Source organism: Phyllobates terribilis, unplaced genomic scaffold, assembly GCF_046119375.1.
Source record: "Phyllobates terribilis strain yellow unplaced genomic scaffold, ASM4611937v1 Scaffold_4__5_contigs__length_816908805, whole genome shotgun sequence".
NCBI classification, from domain to species: Eukaryota; Metazoa; Chordata; class Amphibia; order Anura; family Dendrobatidae; genus Phyllobates; species Phyllobates terribilis.
Genome location: NW_027362764.1, coordinates 211,941,462 through 211,959,953, shown reverse-complemented (window position 1 = coordinate 211,959,953; position 18,492 = coordinate 211,941,462).

The window sequence follows — 18,492 nt, the reverse complement described above, 5'->3', positions numbered from 1 at the left end:
ACTTCTTCACAGTGAAAGAAACCGGCTGACGAAACGTGAAGGCTGCAGCTGCTCCGTTATTGATGGCAGGAGACCGGCAGAGGGTCATCACCATTTCAGTAGGTGACTTTTCTCAGGTAATGCAGTTGTACAAAAGCAAAGATTCATTGTAAGCACAGTGGTTCTAAGAACCCTAGCAGATGAGAATGCCTTCTGAAGGAGCAAGAGTATATGTGACGACATTACCCATTATGAATAAGACTTTGAGAACAGTATAAAAAGCTTTCTACATTACTCTTGTATAGCTAAGTATTAATGCTGTCTGCTACATTATGCAGAGCAGTAACAGAAAAGAGTAGACCACTAAATTAGAGATGACTAAGAGGAGAATAATGACAGTAATGGCTTTGTTCTACATTTGACATTACTGGTTTGCTCCAACTGTGCTTGTTGTCCATCAGAACCATTGCAGTGATACATGGGAGGGTTGCAAAATGAGTATCTTGTCGACACTTGCGCCACGAGCTAGAGATTAGAGGTGATAATGCACATTTTTGCCATCACCAGATATAGAGGCTATGATAGCTCAACTGTAGTGGTATAACCAAGATGTCATGGGCTGACAAGTGACAGTAGACAAGACAGCTCATCACATAATTAAAGGGACTCTATCCCCACCGTGGAGCACCAGTCATTCTGTGCTGACAATCATTTATGTACACCTTCCCACCTGCTTGTTTTCCATCTATCTCCACCCCTCTTCTTTGATTGACAGCTCTGGCTTCATAGAGCCAGAGAAGGATGGATACAGATGGAAACCAAGCAGGGAGGAAGGTGAATATAACTGATTGGCCCCGCCGTGGAGGGCCAAGCGCCTGCACTTGGTTTGAACAGTCATTCTGTGATGACAGTCCCTTTAACAGCTCCTTCCACCAGTTCCCTGCATCACCCTTACATATGTCCTTTCCACTACACAACTACTACACTGATTCAGTGCTCACCATATCGTCATGGCAATGATAATTTGAATCTTTTTTTTCCAGAGCCCTTGCACCCAAGTGTACATTTATTCCATCTTGTGATTTCCTTGTGAGAGTCAATTACTGCCTCATACACAGGAGTGCAAATTCACGTGCTCCCTCATTAGCAATGTGTCCCTATAAACCATAGACTAAATGTCAGAGAAAGATACAACCATTATAATTTCAAGGTCCCATCATTTGTTTTGGTGGCGAGATAAGACACTGTCAGCGGCGTCTGGCAGTGACTCTCTCTCAAAGAGAACACAGGACCACTCCGCCAACTATTCCGGTATATGGCAATGCATTAAGCGTTTTTTTTTTTTTAGGATAATGATCAACTACCACGTGTCTTTGCTTTAAGTACATGGAGTGATACCCTTGTGCATCTAAATGTTTTCAGTAATTGTTGATTAGTCCTGCATTTCTCCCTACAAAACAGCTTCAACTCTGTTTACAGGTGCTTCTCACAAAATTAGAATAATCAAAAAGTTAATTTGTCAGTTCTTCAATACAAAAAGTGTAACTCGTATTATATAGAGTCATTACAAATAGAGTGATCTATTTCAAGTGTTTATTTCTGTTAATGTTGATGATTATGGCTTACAGCCAATGAAAACACAAGTCATTATCTCAGTAAATTAGAATAATTAACAAACACCTTCAAAGTCTTCCTACGCGTTTAAAAAGGTCCCTTAGTCTGTATCCGTAGGCTCCACAATCATGGGGAAGACTGCTGACTTGACAGATGTCCAGAAGGCAGTCACTGACACACTCCACAAGGAGGGAAGCCACAAAAGGTCATTGCTAGTGTTGAGCGAGTATGTTCTGTTCCGAGTATGCTCGGCCGAGCTCTGAGTATTTACAGCTGCTCGGTGAAGTGTTTGAATCGCTCCCGTGTGCATGATTTGCAACTGTTTGACAGCTTTATTACATGTGAGGAATGTCTATTTCTTACACATTCCTCACATGTAATAAAGCTAAGAAATAGACATTCCTTACATGTACTAAAGCTGTCAAACAGTCGCAAATCATGCACACGGGAGCAATTCAAACACTTCACCGAGCAGCTGTAAATACTCTAAGCTCGGCCCGAGCATACTCGGCGAAAGGGTTAACAGAACATACTCGCTCAACACTAGTCATTGCTAAAGAAGCTGGCTGCTCACAGAGTGCTGTATCCAAGCATATTAATGGAAAGTTTAAGTAGAAGGAAAAAGTGTGGTAGAAAAAATGTGCACAAGCAACCGGGATAACCGCAGCCTTAAAAGGATTGTTAAGAAAAGGCCATTCAAACATTTGGGGGAGATTCACAAAGAGTGGACTGCTGCTGGAGTCATTGCTTCAAGAGCCACCACACACAGACGTATCCAGGACATGGGCTACAAGTGTTGCATTCCTTGTGTCAAGCCACTCCTGACCAATAGACAACGCCAGAAGCGTCTTACCTGGGCCAAGGAGAAAAAGACCTGGACTGTTGCTCAGTGGTCCAAGGTGTTGTTTTCAGATGAAAGTAAATTTTGCATTTCATTTGGAAATCAAGGTCCCAGAGTCTGGAGGAAGAGTGGAGAGGCACACAATCCAAGCTGCTTGAGGTCTAGTGTGAAGTTTCCACAATCAGTGATGGTTTGGGGAGCCATGTCATTTGCTGGTGTAGGTCCACTGTGTTTTATCAAGACCAAAGTCAGCACAACCATCTACCAGAAAATTTTAGAGCACTTCATGCCTCCCTCTGCTAATAAGCTTTTTGGAGATGGAAATTTCATTCTCCAGCAGGACTTGGCACCTGTCCACACTGCCAAAAGTACCAATACCTGGTTTAAAAACAACAGTATCACGGTGCTTGATTGGCCAGCAAACTCGCCTGACCTTAACCCCATACAGAATCTATGGGGTATTGTCAAGAGGAAGATGAGAGACACCAGACCAAACAATGCAGATGAGCTGAAGGCTGCTATCAAAGCAACCTGGGCTTCCTTAACACCTCAGCAGTGCCACAGCCTGATCGCCTCTATGCCACGCTGCATTGATGCAGTAATTGATGCAAAAGGAGCCCCGACCAAGTATTGAGTGCATTTACTGAACATACATTTCAGTAGGCCAACAGTTTGGATTTTAAAATCATTTTTCAAGCTGGTGTTATAAAGTATTCTAATTTACTGAGATAATGACTTTTGTGTTTTCATTGGCTGTAAGCCATAATCATCAACATTAACAGAAATGAACACTTGAAATAGATCACTCTGTTTGTAATGACTCTATATAATGAGTTTCACTTTTTGTATTGAAGAACTGAAATAAATGAACTTTTTGATATTCTAATTTTGTGAGAGGCACCTGTATGTTGGTGGGTTTTCTCCAATGAACTGCTCGCTTCAGGGCTTGCCACAATATTTATATAGGAGTAAGGTAAAGACTTTGACTTGCCCATTCCAAAACTTTGTTCTTCTTTAACCACTCTTGTAGAACGACTTGTGTGCTTAGGTTTATTATCTTGCTGCATGACCCACATCTTCTTGAAATTCAGCTCATGGACAGATGTCCTGACATTTTCCTTTTAGAATTGGCTGGTATGGCAAGCTGTCTTGGCGCAGATTTAGCAAAATAGGCCCAAACCATGATACTACTGCCACCTTGTTTTACAGATGGTATGTGGTATTTATACTGTAAGGTTAAGTTCTCACAATGAGTTTTTGATGCTGTAAATTTTTGCAGTGCAAAAAAAAAAAGTAATTTTTGTTTTTGATAGATCAGGCGTTTCTGAACGTGCCAATACCAAATGTGTATTTTTTATTTTTATTTTTTTTTATTTTCAATGGGGAAAAAGGGGGCTGATTTGAACTTTTTATATCTTTTTAAAAACCTTTTTCTACTTTTTTTTTTACTTGCTTCAGTAAACTAGGACACTTGAAGCTGTGATCTTCTGATCGCTTGTACTACACATAGCAGGGCTGCAGCGCTGCTATGTGTAGCAGAATTGCTAATCTGCTATGAATTCTGGCCACAAGGCGGCGCTCATGGCAGATCAGCAATGACCACCACAGGGGTCTCCTGGAGACCCCGGGTTGTCATGCCAGCTCTATCGGCGTCCTGCGATCAATTGACATGGGCGGAGTCAGTGATGTGCATTCGGTTTGCATGAGTTAAATACTGCTGTCAGAGATTGACAGCAGCATTTAACTAGTTAACAGCCGCGGGTGGATCGCGATTCTACCCGCGGCTGTTAGAAGCACATGTCAGCTGATGAAATCAAAGGCGGAGATATGACATAACTATACCTCATATGTCGTGAAGGGTTAAATCTGCAACTTGTCAGTTTCTCTTGCATGTACGCTGAGTTTTATATGTGGATTTTCCCCAAACAATTACATACAGTGCATTGTGAAAGTATTTGGCCCCCTTGAACTTTTCTACCTTTTGCCACATTTCTGGCTTCAAACATAAAGATATAAAATTCGAATTTTTTGGGAAGAATCAACAACAAGTGGGACACAATCATGAAGTGGAACGAAATTTATTGAATATTTTAAACTTTAACAAATTAAAAACTGAAAAGTGGGGTGTGCAATATTATTCAGCCCCCGAGTTAATACTTTCTAGCGCCACCTTTTGCTGCGATTACAGCTGCAAGTCGCTTGGGGTGTGTGTATCAGTTTTGCACATCGAGAGGCGGAAATTCTTGCCCATTCTTTCCTTGCAAAACAGCTCGAGCTCATTGAGGTTGGATGGAGAGCGTTTGTGAACAGCAGTTTTCAGCTCTTTCCACAGATTCTCGATTGGATTCAGGTCTGGACTTTGACTTGTCCATTCTAACACCTGGATACGTTTATTTTTTAACCATTCCATTGTAGATTTTGCTTTATGTTTGGGATCTTGTTGGAAGATAAATATCCATCCCAGTCTCAGGTCTTTTGCAGACTCCAACAGGTTTTCTTCCAGAATGGTCCTGTATTTGGCTCCGTCCATCTTCCCATCAATTTTAACCATCTTCCCTGTCCCTGCTGAAGAAAAGCAGGCCCAAACCATGATGCTGCCACCACCATGTTTGACAGTGGGGATGGTATTTTGAGGGTGATGAGCTGTGTTGCTTTTACGCCAAACATTGTTTTGCATTGTGGCCAAAAAGTACAATTTTGGTTTCATCTGACCAGAGCACCTTATTCCACATGTTTGGTGCGTCTCCCAGGTGGCTTGTGGCAAACTTCAAACGAGACTTTTTATGGATATCTTTGAGAAAAGGCTTTCTTCTTGCCACTCTTCCATAAAGGCCAGATTTGTGCAGTGTACGACTGATTGTTGTCCTATGGACAGACTATCCCACCTCAGCTGTAGGTCTCTGCAGTTCATCCAGAGTGATCATGGGCCTTTTGGCTTCATCTCTGATCAGTCTTCTCCTTGTTCGAGATGAAAGTTTAGAGGGACAGCCGGGTCTTGGTAGGTTTGCAGTGGTCTGATACTCCTTCCATTTCAATATGATCGCTTGCACAGTGCTCCTTGAGATGTTTAAAACTTGGGAAATCTTTTTGTATCCAAATCCGGCTTTAAAGTTCGCCACAACAGTATCTCGGACCTGCCTGATGTGTTCCATGGTCTTCATGATGCTCTCTGCACTTGAAACAGAACCCTGAGACTATGACAGAGCAGGTGCATTTATAAGGAGCCTTGATTACACACAGGTGGATTCTATTTATCATTACCAGTCATTTAGGACAACATTGGATCATTCAGAGATCCTCACTGAACTTCTGCACTGAAAGTAAAGGGGCCGAATAATATTGCACCCTTTTTAATTTATTAAAGTTTAAAATATCCAATAAATTTCGTTCCACTTCACGATTGTGTCTCACTTGTTGATTCTTCCCCAAAAAATTTGAATTTTATATCTTTATGTTTGAAGTTAGAAATGTGGCAAAAGGTAGAAAAGTTAAAGGGGGCCAAATACTTTCACAATGCACTGTAGGTTCTGCAAGTAAATAACAAAAACAGTCATGTGTAGATTACATGAGTTTATCAATAAAGTTGTGTTAAAGCCAAATACCAGGAAGTACGAAAAACAAGGCAGTTTTATCTAAATAATTACATACAAAAAAGAGTCAAAAACCGGTGTCAAAAACTCAATAAAATGCATGTATAAACTAAAAATAAAAAACGCAATGAAAATAATGCAAGTAATGTAATTTACCTAATATGTGCAGAAAATTTACAACATCAATAATTCAAATGCTCATTGTGGGAACGTAGCCTAATGCAGTGTTTTGTTTCTCCAAACAACACTCTAATTTAAAGAAGTTGTCCACTACTTGGACAACCCCTTCTCATACCCCACGCTTGGCTCTGATAAAATAAAAAGCTTATACTCCCCTCCCGTGCTAGCGCCGTTCCAGCGGTGTCTGCACTTGTCCCGGGGCTCCCGTGCGCCCAATCAGCACTGGCGTCACTGTCCCTGCCTTCTGTTGAATTGAACATGAAGAGGAGGTCAGAGATCAGCTGCAGCCCTGACTTCCTCTTCATGTTCAATTCAACAGAAGGCGGAGACAGTGATGCCAGCGCTGATTGGGCGCCGGGGTCACGTGTCACAACTGCACAGGAACTCTGGGACCACAAGTGCTGGCGCGGGAGGCGAGTATAAGCTTTTATTACTTTATCTGGGTCAAAAATTTCGATCAAGAAGGGGTTAAGTTTAAAAGATCTATTTTGTTCTCATCCATCAACAAAACATTTCTTCAATAGCCGCCTGGCTTGTCTAGGTGACTTAGCAAACTGTAGATGGGCAGTAATGTTCTTTTTGGAGAACAATTGCTTTTTCCCTTGCAACACTGCTATGCACACCATTGTTATTCATTGTCCTCCTGTTGGACTCCTTTGAACATTGGCATTAGCTAATATGAGAGGTCTTAAATTGCTTAGAGGTTACCTTGGGTTATTTTGTGACATCATGGACTGTTCCATGCCTGCCTCTTAGGGCAGGTGCCGACGAGCGCATTTTCGGTCAGAGTGTGATCCGACAAAAACATTGGATTGCATTCAGACCAAGGTTGGTCTATGGAACTGTGCACATGTCTGATTTTTTCCCTCAGAGACTGTCTTAGGAAAAAAATTCTGTGTGCCCGAGTTTGATCCGATGGAAGAAATTCAAGATCTTTTCTTACCCTTCTCTGGAGTGGTTGACCGATAAAGATCAGATCTTTATCGGTCAACCACTCCAGAGAAGGGTAAGAAAAGATCTTGAATTTCTTCCATTCGTACGCAAGTTTTCAGTCAATTAGTGGAGTCCAAACTCTCTAAAGATGGTTTGTAACCTTTCCAGCCTCATGAGCATCAACAACTCTTCCTCTGAGGTCCTCTGGAATCTCTCTTATTCATGCCGTGATACACTTCCACAAACGTATGATGAATATCAGACAGTGATAGATCTCGGTTTCTGAAATAAAACCGGTTGCCCACTCACACGTGATCTTGTTTATTGAAAAGACCAGACTCAAATTTCACCTTCCCATTATCTGCTAATCCTACAGGTTCACATTTTATTCGTAATTTATGATGTATACCATTAGCTCATTTTCCTAAGGAAAAAAAAGAGTGTTAGCTCATTTATTTTACCTACTTTAGGATTTGTGTAAAACTCAAATGTAGTTTTAGATCCAACTTGTGCAAAAATCTGGTAAATGTGGAAGGGTTCAGAAACTTTCAAGCACCATTTGTATCCGTATTTTTAAAGGAAACCTATCAGCTTGAAGAACTAGACCTTTTCTTGCTTAGAAGTCCAGTGGGCGGTCCATTTCAGTGATTGACTTTATACAAGGATAGCTGTCCTACAGGAAGGGATGTCACTCACTAAGGACTGCCTGATGGCAGGGAGGTAAATAACATACAAGGTATACTGAAATGGTAGAACGATGTATCAATCTGCTCAGCTCCTGCAGTATACTATTAGGACAGCATACTTTCCAAGGTGAGGTTGATAATCCTTTCTAATACACTGCTACTGGGACCTTTCTGTAATAAGTGTGGCAGTGCATGTTCTAAATACAAAGCTGGGAAAATCATAGACCTTTTCAGCAGAGCTGCGGTTATTGTTCTTTTTAGAATGTTAATTGGGATTAATGAGCAGCATTTAGACAAAATTATTCTGCCTGGAAACACTAAATTTTGGGCTAATATGGCAGTATGGAAACGAACAGCTGCTCTATTTATTTCACAGCAAAAAATGTAATTAAAATCAATGTACAGGTGCATTGTGAAAGAGAAATTATTTTTTTTTTTTTTAAATAATCTTGCTTGATTTAATTTATGTTCTCTGCATTTTAGTTTTTCCCATAAGTGTGGTGCTACACCTTCCTCCAAGTATAGTGTTGACCTGTAGCTATTAACATTAATAGTTGCTTGAATACCTTGATGAACAGAGATAGCATTAAGATGCTCCAGCTTTCCTGCAACTTATTACATTGACAGCTCAAGCAGTTGCCGCTTTAACACTTATTGAGGTTTTGCTCATTTACGGAAACTCTCCAAATATACAGGTTATTAAAAACTATGTGTGGTTCACTTTTATGATGAGCACATTCCTAGCTCTGGACTAATGGATTCTCAGGTGGATACTGAGGGACAGACAATCTGCTGTAGATTCTGCTCGCTCCTTTGGCTGCTGCCTCATTTATATGGCCACAATTCCTGATGCATTTTAGTATCCATATTACAGGCACCACCAGTCCAAGCCTTATTGCAAGTCTAAAAACCAGAACTGTCATAATCATGATCATAAGGTAAGGTCTGGTCATAAAAGAAGACTTGGCTGTGCCATTGATGCTAATGTGTGCCCGCATTATTTGTGTCTGAATGAGGCCTAAGAAGACTGCTACTGATTGTGTCAGATTTACCAAAAAAAAAACTACTTCCTTACCCTCCCCCAGATGTGGTGCTGTTTTTGGGAAAAATAAATGAATACAAGTCCCAAGATGAAACATTCAAGGATGCTTTTCCAGAAAGAATTTGAGGTAATATCAGAAGATGGAAACTCAACTCATGGGGGGAAAAAACAAACAAACGTCTGGAACACAAACAGGTAACTAGACCCTGCGTCTAATTACAGCAAGTCTGCGCTACTTACAAAGCCAGAAATCCACAGCCATGGATATTCTTTACATATAGGACAAGGTGTGTGTTTAGTTTTTTAATACATTAGAAGTTACTTCATACCATATAAACATAATTCCCTGTGCAAAAAAAAAAACCAAACGAAATAAGAACATCACAATACCTCGTCTGGAGAATTGTTTTAAGGTTATGTGCACACAACGTGTTTTTTTTTTTGTTTGTTTGTTTTTATGGCAGATTCTATCTGGAACCTGTCTGAAAAAGCGCTAAATAAGTAAAAAGTAATGAATGCCAGCAGCAATGCTAGAACGACTTGCTCTGCATTTGTTCCCACTCTTGTAACTTCATTTAATCACCTCAGACTTTGAAATAGCCAGCAGCGTGGTCTAAGAGGCTTCTGTCAGTGCGGCACTGGCAGGTACAATGCATTATACCAGTGATCAGAGTAAAAAAAAAAAAAAAAAAAAAATGTAAAGTCCTATAGAGGGGCTAAGTAAAAAATAAAAAAAAACCTGAAAAAAAATATACCAATGAATACACATCTATATATATATATATATATATATATATATATATATATATAATACACACACATCTGGTATCGCCATATCCAGAACTGCCCAACTTATAAAATGGTCACGCTAGTTAACCTCTTCAGGTTATTTAACTTATTTTTGCAATAAAGTGTTTGTTTGGTTTTTTTAGTGTGTGACAACAGCCAAACATAAAAAAACTATGTAAATCTGGTATCATTGCAATTGCACAGAACTGGAGAAAAAAGTCGTCTAATCACTTATACCACACGAGAAACATCGTAAAAAATAAGTAGAACCAGTTCTTCATCTGTTGTTGATTTATTCATTTTGCCTCCCAAAGATTGCAGTATGGCTAGGCTCATATTAATCCTCAGGTGGATACACAGCTGATAGTCCTACTGAATAGACTGTTAGAATTTGTATTATGGCAAGAAAAAAGCAGCCAAGTAAAGAAAAACGAGTGGCCATCATTAATTTAAGAAATGAAGGTCAGTCAGTCCGAAAAATTGGGCAGACTTTGAAAGTGTCCCTAAGTGCAGTTGCAAAAACCATCAAGCATTACAAAGAAACTTGCTCACATGAGGACCGCCGCAGGAAAGGAAGACCAAGAGTCACCTCTGCTTCTGAGGATAAGTTTATCCGAGTCACCAGCCTCAGAAATCGCAGGTTAACAGCAGCTCAGATTAGAGACCAGGTCAATGCCACACAGAGTTCTAGCAGCAGACACATCTTTCCAAAACTGTTAAGAGGAGACTTTGTGCAGCAGGCCTTCATGGTAAAATAGCTGCTAGGAAACCACTGCTAAGGACAGGCTACAAGCAGAAGAGACTTGTTTGGGCTAAAGAACACAAGGAATGGACATTAGACCAGTGGAAATCTGTGCTTTGGTCTGATGAGTCCAAATTTGAGATCTTTGGTTCCAACCACCGTGTCTTTGTGCGACGCAGAAAAGGTTAACGGATGGACTCTACATGCCTTGTTCCCACGTGAAGCATGGAGGAGGAGGTGTGATGGTGTGGGGGTGCTTTGCTGGTGACACTGTTGGGGATTTATTCAAAATTGAAGGCATATTGAACCAGCATGGCTACCACAGCATCTTGCAGCAGCATGCTATTCCATCCGGTTTGCGTTTAGTTGGACCATCATTTATTTTTCAACAGGACAATGATCCCAAACACACCTCCAGGCTGTGTAAGGGCTATTTGACCAAGAAAGAGAGTGATGGGGTGCTACGCCAGATGACCTGGCCTCCATAGTCACCAGACTTGAACCCAATCGAGATGGTTTGGGGTGAGCTGGACCGCAGAGTGAAGGCAAAAGGGCCAACAAGTGCTAAGCATCTCTGGGAACTCCTTCAAGATTGTTGGAAGACTATTTCCGGTGACTACCTCTTGAAGCTCATCAAGAGAATGCCAAGAGTTTGCAAAGCAGTCATCAAAGCAAAAGGTGGCTACTTTGAAGAACCTAGAATATAAAACATATTTTCAGTTGTTTCACACTTTTTTGTTAAGTATATAATTCCACATGTGTTAATTCATAGTTTTGATACCTTCAGTGTGAATGTACAATTTTCATAGTCATGAAAATACAGAAAAATCTTTAAATGAGAAGGTGTGTCCAAACTTTTGGTCTGTACTGTACGTGATTCAAATGGAACCCCCGGCGGAAGATTCCCTATAATGAAGCAGATGGGGGCACTGTGGACTCTGTCCTATGATTCAGCGGTGTCTGTCTTTTTGAGCGTGCATAAAAGCGCGGTCGACCACAGTTTTGTGCATGTATGAAAAGGACACCGCTGAGCAGAGGTAAGACAGAATACAGAGTAACTCTGCTGCCTCAATATAGTGAATGGATCCCTCAGGAGTTTCATCTGAATCACATTACCCCGATGTAAGTGCTCAGTGTAGAGAACAGGTTAGATGTGATCCAAAATGTTCCCATCAAAAGCTTCAAATCAATCCACAAAAATAGCAAGTCCCCACTCAGGTCCCTCATCTGTCAATGGAAATATAGGGGGCTTCCACGCTACTAGTAGCACAAAGGCTCATCACCCTCCAAAAGAAATCCAGCGCATTCTGTGCTCCCAAATCCAAATGCCCCCCCCCCCCTCCCTTCCAGTGTGCCTAAACAACATTTAGCATTCACATGTTTGGCATTTCTGTAGCTTTGAGAGCCTGCCTAATTAACTGGGTCCATGTCTCCAGAAGCATGAGCTGGGCACTACAACCTACACCAATAGCAGATTTGCAATTTTCACTCAGCAAAATCCACTGCTGCTTGTTTCTGCAAAACACCAATGGAGTCAAAATCGTCATTACACCTGTAGATAAATTCACAGAGGGGTATAATTTCCTAAATGGGGTCACTTGAGGGGGGATTCTGCTCATCTGGCACTTAGAGGCTCTGTATATGGAGATCGTAAACTATTCTAGGAAAATCTGCACTCCTGGAGTCAAATAGCACTCCGTCCTTCCCGAGTCTCGCTAGGTGGCTAAACAGTACTGTATAGCCACATTCAGCAGAAATTGTGTGACAAATTTTGTTGGCAATTTTACTCCTTTCCCAGTGTGAAAATGTAATATCTGGGGCTAAAACAAAATTTTTGTGGTAAAAATGTAATAATTTTTTATTCACTGCCCAATGGTATAAAATTCTGTGACCCACCTGTGGCGTCAATATGATCACTGTACTCTTAGATTAATTCATTGAGAGGTTTAGTTTGCAAACTGAGGTAACTTATTGGTGTTCTGCTGTTCTGGTACCTCAGGGGCTCTTCTACTGGGTCATGGTACCCGCAAACCAGTCCAGCAAAATCTTCACTATAATATGGCGCTCCTTCCCTTCTGAGCTTTGCACTGTGTCTGAAAAGTAGTTACCAATTACATGTAGGGCATTGGCGCAATCAGGAGAAATTGCCCAACAAACTATGAGGTCCATTTTTCCTATTAGCCCTTATGAAAATTAAAAACTTGGGGCTAAAGCAGCATTTTAGCGGTTAAAATAGTGTAAAATTCTGTGAGGCACATGTGGAGTCATTATGTTCACTACACCCTAGATGAATTCATTGAGAGGTGTAGTTTGTAAAATTGGGTTACTTATGGGGGTTCTGCCAATGTGACACCAACCATTCCAGCAAAATCTAGACTCCAATATGGCGCTCCTTTCCTTCTGAGCTTTACACTGTGCCTCAAAAGTAGTTTTCAACCACAGATGGGGCATTGGCGTACTCCGGAGAAACTGCGTAACACATTTTATGGTTCATTTTCTCCTATTATCCCTTTTGAAAAATAAAAACTTGGGGCTAAAGCAACATTTTAGTGGAAAAAAAAGGGTAATTTTCCATTGACTCGGCCCAATGTTAAAAATGCTCACCACAACACTAGATGAATTCCTCAAGATGTGTAGTTTCCAAAATGGGGTCACTTGTGGGGGTTTATGACGCTCTGGCATCTCAGGGGCTTTTCAAATGTGACATGGCATCCGCAATCTATAGTTGAAACCAGAAGTTTACATACGTACACTATATTAAGACACATAGGCATGTTTTTCTCAATATCTTACATTAAATCAGAATAAACCTTTCCCATTTTAGGTCAATTAGGATTACCATAATTTTTAATATTTGCCAAATGCCAGAATAATGAGGGAGAATGTTTCAAGGCATTTTTATTACTTACTGCAAAGTCAAAAGTTTACATACTAATGAAATGTATTTGGTACCATTGCCCTGAAACGGAATGACTTGGGTCAAACATTTGGGATATCCTTCCACAAGCTTCTCACAATAGTTGGTCGGAATTTGGGCCCATTCCTCCTGACAAAACTGGTGTAACTGATCCAGGTTTGTAGGTCACCTTGCTCACACCTGCCTTTTCAGCTTTGCCCATAAATTTTCAATAGTATTGAGATCAGGGCTTTGTGACGGCCACTCCAAAACATTGACTTTGTTATCCTTAAGCTATTTTGTTACCATTTTGTCAGTATGCTTCGGGTCATTGTCCATTTGGAAGACCCATTTCCGCCCAAGCTTTAATTTCCTGGCTGATGTCTTGAGATGTTGCTTTAGTATTGCCACATAATCTTCTTTTCTCATGATGCCATCTATTTTGTGAAGTGCACCAGTCCCTCCTGCAGCAAAACAACCCCATAACATGATGCTGCCACTCCCATGTTTCACAGGATGAAGTTCTCAGTCTTCCAAGCTTCTCCCTTTTTCCTTCAAACGTAACGATGGTCATTATGCCCAAAAAGTTACATTTTAGTTTCATCAGACAACTGGACATGTCTCCACAAATTAAGGTCTTTGTTCCTGTGTGCATTTGCAAACATTAATCTGGCTTTCTTTTGGAGTAATGGCTTCTTCCTGGCAGAGTGGCCTTTCAGCCCATATTGATACAGTACACGTTTCACTGTGGTTATCGACACAATATTACCAGCTTCTGCCATCATCTTCACAAGGTCTTTTGCTTTTGTCCTTGGGTTGATAAGCACATGTCGGACCAAAGCACGTTTATGTCTGGGATACAGAAACCGTCTCCTTCCTGAGCGGTATGATGGCTGGACATTCCCATCTTGTTTGTACTTGCATATGTTGGTACAGATGAAGGAGGCACCTTCAGGTATCTTGAAATTGTACCCAAGGATGAGCCAGACTTGTGTAAGTCCACAATTATCTTCCTGATATTTTGGCTGATTTATTTAGACTTTCCCATGATGCTACACAAAGAAGCAGTGTGTTTCAGGTGTGCATTAAAATACATCCACAGGTGTGTCTCTAACTCAGATGTTGGCACATGATATCATCATATGGGCAGTCCAGAATTGTTTAAAGGCATAGTTTTGACTTTGCAGTAAGTAATAAAAAAGCCTTAAAAACATTCTCTTTCTCTCATTATTCTGGCATTAATACTAAAAATTTACAAACAACGGCCCACATCATATTAAACAATGGCTAAGTATCCGGACAAACATCCCAGAACTAGCACAAACATGCCTACGCAGAGCATATGAAATACAGGCGAAAACACGAGTATAAATTGCATAAAAAACAGATTTATTGATAGAAATAATTTTAAGGCTGCGAGCCCACGAAGCATTTTCCAAGCGTTTATGCTGCGGAATTTCCACAATGTCAATGCCCATGCTGCAGATTTTTCCGCAGCATTTATGCTGCGCTCAAAAATCTGCAGCATGTCCATTAATTTTGCGGACACGCAGCGTAATCGCCGCCATTGACTTGCATTGGACTGCGTGACATCTGCATCACTACATGTGGATAAGCGGATATCACAAGGTTCTATGTGCGGATGGTACCCAGGTCTGGAGAAGAGGAGACTCTCATCCAGACCTGAGTACCATAGAAACTGTAAAAAAAAGAATTTAAAATAAAAAATGAAGCTTATACTCACCTTCCGATGTCCTCCCGGTGTCTTGTCCGCTCCGTCCGGTCTCTTGCACTACTCGCGCTGTTGTGAAGGACCTGCCATGACGTCATTGAGTCATGTGACCTGACACATGACTGAATGACGTCACCGCAGGTCCTTCACACCACCGCGAGCAATGCAAGACACTGGACGCAGCGGAGATAACACCGGGAGGACACCGGAAGGTGAGTATAATCTTTATTTTTTATTTTTTTACCATTCTTATTCTTTTTTTTTTTTTAACTAACTTGGTCACACTACTAAAAATCCATGCCGGCTGCATGGATTTATATATTGTGAACAAGTTGTCAAGCACTTTTCCAAGTGATGCTAAAATCGCTTGGAAAATCGCTTGATAACCCGCATGCAGAAATGCATGCAAAAACGCTTGACAAACGCTTCTACAAGGCGGGAAAAACGCATGTAAAAACTGCATGCGTTTTTCCTGCCAGGGAGAAGCGTAAAAAATATGCAGCATTTCTGCATCGTGGGCACATAGCCTTAATCATGCAAACATCTAAACACATCATATTAGTGGGACATAAAGTGCAGTGTGCCAGGCTCTGCAGCACCGCACGGTGAAAAGGCCTATACACTATCTAGGTTGGCAGCAAAGAGAGTGAATAAATAATAGTCAGCAGACAGACACGTAAAAAAGTACAGGGAGGCTCAAACATCAGCCATACCACAGTACCGTCGGTCTGATATACCATAGAGTCTGCTTACCAAAAGAAGGACTCTAACACCGTGGGGTGTCACAGGTAAGTTGTAAGGTAAGGTGTTTAGATATTTGCATGATTTATATGTTAAAATTATTTCTATCAATAAAGCTGTTTTTATGCCATTTATACTAGTGTTTTCTCCAGTATTTCAAATATTAAAAATTATGGTAATCCTAATTTTCCAAGGGGAAAATATATGTATGTGGGTTAAGAACTGGCTCAGTGATAGGAAACAAAGGATGGTTATTAATGGAACACACTCAGACTGGGTCTCAGTTAACAGTGGGGTACCACAGGGGTCAGTATTGGGCCCGCTTCTTTTTAACATATTTATTAATGACCTTGTAAGGGGCATACAGAGTAGTATTTCAATATTTGCAGATGACACTAAACTCTCCAGGGTAATCAATACAGAGGAGGACAATTTTATATTACAGGAGGATCTATGTAAATTAGAAGCTTGGGCTGATAAATGGCAAATGAGCTTTAATGGGGATAAATGTAAGGTAATGCACTTGGGCAGAGGAAATAAAATGTATAATTCTATGCTTAATTTTAAAACACTGGGCAAAACTGTAACTGAAAAAGTCCTGGGTGTATTGGTGGACGACAAGGTCACGTTTGGTGGCCAGTGTCAGGCAGCTGCTGCAAAGGCAAATAAAATAATGGGATGCATTAAAAGAGGCATAGATGCTCATGAGGAGAACATAATTTTACAACTATACAAGTCACTAGTGCGACCACACTTAGAATACTGTGTATAATTCTGGTCTCGGGTGTATAAGAAAGACATAGCTGAACTAGAGCGGGTGCAGAGAAGAGCGACCAAGGTTATTAGAGGACTGGGGGGTCTGCAATATCAAGACAGGTTATTACACTTGGGGTTATTTACTGTGGAAAAACAAAGGCTTAGGGGTGATCTTATTACTATGCACAAGTATATGAGGGGACAGTACAAAGACCTTTCTACTGATCTTTTTACTCTGAGGCCTGAGACGGGGACAAGGGGGCATCTTCTACGTCTGGAGGAAAGAAGGTTTAATCATAATCACAGACGGGGATTCTTTACTGTAAGAGCAGTGAGACTATGGAACTCTCTGCCGCATGATGTTGTAATGAGTGATTCACTACTAAAATTTAATAAGTGCATGGATGCCTTTCTTGAAAAGTACAATATTACAGGTTATATATACTAGATTCCTTGATAGGGCGTTGATCCAGGGAACTAGTCTGATTGTCGTATGGAGTCAGGAAGGAATTTTTTTCCCCAATGTGGAGCTTAGTGTTTGCCACATGTTTTTTTTTGCCTTCCTCTGGATCAACATGTTAGGCTATGGGTTGAACTAGATGGACTTAGTCTTCCTTCAACCTTAAAAACTTTGTTACTATGTAATTGACCTAAAACGGGAAAGATTTATTTTGATTTCATGTCAGCTATTGAGAAAAACATGCATATGTGTTTTTTTATATAGTGTATGTAAACTTCTGCTTTCAACTGTACTTCCACCATATATGGGGTATCTGTGTACTCAGAAGAAAATACACAACAAATTGTTAGGTCCATTTTCTCCTATCACCCTTGTAAAAATGAAAAATTTGAAAAAATGTATTTTTTCATTTTCATGGCTCAACTTTCTAAAATTCTGTGAAGCACCTGTGGGTTCAAGGTGCTAACCACACATCCAAATAAGTTCTTTGAGGAGTGTAGTTTCCAAAATGGGGTCACTTGTGGGGGTTTCCCCACAATTTTGCGTTCCAAAAGTCAAAAGGTGGTCCTTCCCTTCTGAGCCGTGCTCTGCGCCCAAACAGTAGTTTTCCCAGCACATATGGGGTATGCATACTCAGGAGAAACTGCACAACAAATTGTATGGTCCATTTTCTCCTGTTACCCTTTTGAAAATGCAAAATTTGGGGATAAATCAATATTTTTGTGGGAAAAAGTAAAATTTTATTTTTTGTCCTTCCACATTGCTTCAATTCTTGTGAAGCCCCTAAAGAGTTAATAAACTCCTGGAATGTGGTTTTGAGCACTTTAAGGAGTGTAGTTTTTACAATGGTGTCACTTTTGGGCATTTTCTGTCATATTGGGCCCTTAAAGTCACTTCAAAGGGATGTGGTCCCTAAAAAATTGTGTCACGCAAGTTAAGGGAAAGACTAAGTGCAACACGAAGGGAAGAGATGAGGAGAGCCCAGACACTAGGGAAAGGGGAGTGGAGACCTCCTAGGCTGATCTGATATCACCCTGTCTTCCCTACCCTATCCTCACTATATTGGTTCCTCACCAATCGTCGCACAGGAACCTAAACCCTGTATTTCCCTAGAGCTTGGCCCTGGATAGGGAAGGGGGTGATGAGCACTAGTCAGTCTCCACTAACAACTATAGACAACAAGGTAGACAAACACGGGGAAAAGTAACTTAGCTTGAGCCGACTTAAGAGAGATTACACCAAACGTCCTCCAAAGCAGTAAGGAAGTAAGCAGACTGCAATAGCTCCAAGCCTTCACAAGGGAACATGTGAATATCAACGGCACCTCCCTGTAGCAAACAAAAAGTATTTAAACACCCAGGCATGGGCGTCAATTAGCAGGAGGGAGGTAGCTGCTGGGTCCTAGAGTGAGACAGATCTAAGAAGGTTTCTGTAATGGCAAACGAAGAGATCTTCTGCAACCAACTGCAGGGCGACTGTCACATCTGACACACCCATGACAAATTGGTTTT